Here is a 4,328-nt window from a genome sequence, read left to right as displayed (position 1 = left end):
ATTTAAGTTCAAACCCTAACTTTGAATATCAAATCAAACAATGAAATTCGGAGTTAGAACTTACCACAAAAATCAAAACGTAGCTAGGAACGAGGTGAACAACTTTAAAACCCGAGACTTTGATCAATTCAAGCTCCTTCTTCTCCAATTCAAGCTCTCTCACTCTAGAACTCTTCCTCTCTCTCTAAATGTGGATGAGAGTGTTTGTGTGGGTGAGAAATGAGCTCCAATGGAGTTCTAGATCAGCTTTGATGACCCCAAACCGACCCTAAGTGAAAAGACCAAAGTACCCTTCATTTAAACCTTTAAAAAAGGCTGAAAATTGCATCAGACGGGTTCGGCGCGCCGCGCCGAAAGGTGGAGCGCCGCTCCAACCTACAGGTCAGTTTTCAGAAACTTGTTTTGGCCATAACTTTTTGACCGTAGCTCCGTTTTTGATGAATCAAATATCGTTGGAAACGTAATAAGATTTCCTTTCCAATGGTAAGGCTTTGAAACATCAACACAAACTTTATTTGGGGTTGAAAAGATACGTACACACCTTGTCACTTCAGACAACGTCCAGTTTTCTTCGGCGTTCGAGCAAGCAACACGTACACTTCATACACGCATCGTACACTATAAATACATTATGTACAATAAATATTTGGGTCTTACACATTTAATTATTATTTATGATTTAATAAACATTTTAATTTAACTTACGATTAATAATACTTTTATTATTATTGGAAAATACTTATGATAAGTATTAAATTTATTTTATGAGAATATTATTATAAGACTTATAATAAAGATTAAATAATTATTTAATTATTATAAGACTTAATTATTATTTAATTACGATTTAATTATTAAATACTTATGATTTAATAATTATAATTAGAAACTTATGATATGGTTAATAATTCATTATTAATTAATAATACTTATGATATGATTTAAAAATTTATTATTAATTAATAATACTTATATTATGATTAATATTTAATTAATTAATTAAATACTTATGTTATATTAATTATATCACTTCAACTTATATTAACTTTAATAATTCATTTTATTTAATTAAACTTATGTTATGACTTAATTATACACTTTTAACTTTAATAAACATTATAACTTATGTTATTATTATAATTTACACTTTTTAAATTAATGTTGACTATGTTTGACCAAGGTTGACTTTTGAGTTGACTTTCGATTGACTTTGACTTTTAGTTGACTTTTGTTGACTTTCTAAATAAGGAAACTTTCCTAACTTATAAACTTTCCTAAGATAGCAACTTTCTAAATTTGGAAACTTTCCAAAAATAGAAACTTTCCAAAAATAGAAACTTTCCAAAAATAGAAACTTTCCGAAAATGGAAACTTGCTAAAAATAGAAACTTTCTAAAAATAGAAAGTATGTGTCTGTACGCTGTTCCAGTCAAACCGATGCTTGCCGAGTATTGTTCTATGTCTACTTGCAACATGTACAATAGCTATCATACTAAGACTTGACCTAAGTTAGTTATTTATATCGACCTGCTTTATTTATAGGTCGGCGTTGTGATCGTTCCTGATCACTTTACTCTATTTGCTGTTCGCTTGTTTGTGTGGTTTCTTCAGTTGCTTTTAAGGTGAGTTATAGTCTCGTTTTTACATACTTTTCAAAGTATATTTTTGGGATGTGATTACATGCATTTTTATTTACTTTTAGACACAAGTAACAGTTAAATTTAATTATTCATTGTGAGTTGGACAAAAATATTCCCTAGTCTGGTAACTGTAATCATTGATTTCTACCAGTGAACGCGAAACCTATGGATAGATCTATCGGGTTTGACAACCCCATTTCGAGCTAGTCGCGCTAGCAATTTATAATCAGAATGTTTAGTACTTCGTAATTTGTTGTAGATACACTGTCCAAGTGTATATTTTTATTGTGTTTGGCAAGGGTAAATAAAGGGTTAAGTGGTTACCACGTGGCTCATTGATAATGGAATAATGTTTAATGTTTTCCAACATTTTTTTTTTTAAATCTTGTGGTCTAAAGTTTACTTATAATTTAAACCTATAATTCACTCAACCTTTGTGTTGACAGTTTACTTGCATGTTTTCACAGGTACATGAGTTTTGTGATGCTTCCGCTGTGTTTAGAAGAGTCTGCATGCATTTGGGCAGATTTTATGAAACAATTTATGAAACTTAAGCTTGCATTCTATTTTTGGATAATTTAAACTTGTGGGTTTGTTGGCAAGGTTTTGTGTCAACTTTTGGTTTATTACTATGGTTGGTTGTTTTGAAACTACATATTTTGGTTTGTTTCCTTTTTGGGAAACATTTGAAATAAAAGAATGCAACTTTGTTTATTTAATTCATTTAAGTCCGATCAAGCTATGGGACCAACTGACGGATCCGTTAAGTGTTTTGACGGGGTCGTCGCATATGGTGTCAGAGCGTTGGTTGTAGGGAACTAGGCGGTCTTAATGTGGTCAACCCGTGGTTATTAGGGTGCATTAGAGTCTAGTCTACAGCCCGACCTTTTTGCTATAGCATTATTATGCATTTCATTTCGTATAAGTTATATTATTAGCTTTCATATCTTTTTGGTATATGGTTTGCGGTTTTGCTGTTTGCAGATGTCGACTTCGAGCGATAACTCTGTTGCTGCTCCTGCTCCACCGTCTCCTGCTAGACGTCGTGCTAATCAACCAGAGATCGATGATCCTGTTCATTACTATTTTTCTACCATTACTCATATGAACCGGGCTTATAATGAGGTGACATGTATTAACACCCTTAGTGATTGTTTGCGCACTTTGCCACATAATGAAGTTATGGACGAGATCCGTGCCAACATGGGTAACTTTATCACTTTCAAGCATAGGGTTGAGGATGCGAACCGTAAGCGTGATCGAGAAGTTAATGCTAAGTTCGAGGCTCTCGAGAGCACTGTTCATGTGTTGAAGGAAGAGTTGGATGTTGTGAAAGGGAAGTTGCGTAAGTATGAGGATCCTGCTGAGACTCATGCTGGACCAGCTTATCACACCCGCTCTAAGCGAATGTGATGTGATTATTCATATTGATTATATATTTCATCAGACTTAATGTCCTTTTTATACATACATTTTGGGTTATGTACGGCGTTTTGCCGAGGATTTTATTAAGATTTTGTTATGGGATATTTTTCATTATGTATGGATGGTTATTTTTATGACATCTATTATCATTATCATGTTTTATTTCTGATGTTGTGGCTCTTGGCATGTTATATTATGCGTAATATATGTTCATGTATGTTAGGTGCTATGTATGTCGTATGATGTTATCATAAAATATGTATGCATGTGATGGTTATTTCTATAACAATCATAACTGTCATGTTATTACTCATAGTGTTTGTTAACTATTATTTATGATGGTTAATCTTTTCGTGTTTTGATCTATTCCTTTATGACACTAGTATTATTCTTGGTACTAACGGATGTGTTGTTCTATTTTGAAAATCATGGCTCCAAGAGAGTCCACTGAAGGGCGTATGCAACGCCTGATCAATGAAGGAATTGCTGCTGCTATGGCAGCAAATGCTAATGTTAATGCCAATGTGAACAACAACCAGGTGGGATGCTCCCACAAGACTTTTATGGCTGGTCGACCCCAAGAATTCAGTGGTACGGAAGGACCAATAGGGCTTACTCGTTGGTTCGAGAAGATCGAATCTATTTTCAGGGTCAGTCGGGTCCGTGAAGAGGATAAAATTAGTTTTGCTAGTTGCACTCTCAAGGATAGTGCCTTGACATGGTGGAACAATCTGGTTAGTAGTTTGGGAAGCGATGTAGCTTATGGTTTGGCCTGGAATGATTTTAAGGAAAGATTGATCACCCGATTTAGACCTCGGGGTGAGCTTAAGAAGCTAGAGGTTGAGCTCAAGAATTTGAAAATGCATGGCACCGAGTTAGATGCCTATGAACGAAGGTTTTTGAGTTAACTTTGCTGTGTCCTAGGGTTTATGCGGATGAGGACCGCAAAATTGAGGCTTACATTGATGGTTTGTCCGAGAAGATTGAACACGGGGTTGAGTCTAGTGAACCCCAGACTATTGAGGCGGCTATGTCTATGGCCCACAAACATAATGACAAGGTGTTGAGAAGAAGCAAGACTACAGTTGCTGAAACTAGTGAGGAGGTTGTCAAGAAGGCTGACAATGGGAAACGAAAGTGGGATAACAGCCGCAATCAAAACCAAAATCAGCAGAAGAAACAGGATACCTCAGGTGCTAACAACAGAAATCAGCGTGTGTGTCCTCGATGCTATAAAGCTCATGATGGTTACTGCACAGTTAC

The sequence above is a fragment of the Rutidosis leptorrhynchoides genome, chromosome 8 (genome assembly GCF_046630445.1).
Source record: "Rutidosis leptorrhynchoides isolate AG116_Rl617_1_P2 chromosome 8, CSIRO_AGI_Rlap_v1, whole genome shotgun sequence".
Taxonomy (NCBI): domain Eukaryota; kingdom Viridiplantae; phylum Streptophyta; class Magnoliopsida; order Asterales; family Asteraceae; genus Rutidosis; species Rutidosis leptorrhynchoides.
The sequence above is the reverse complement of the archived record's forward strand: the minus strand, read 5'-3'. Positions refer to the sequence as shown.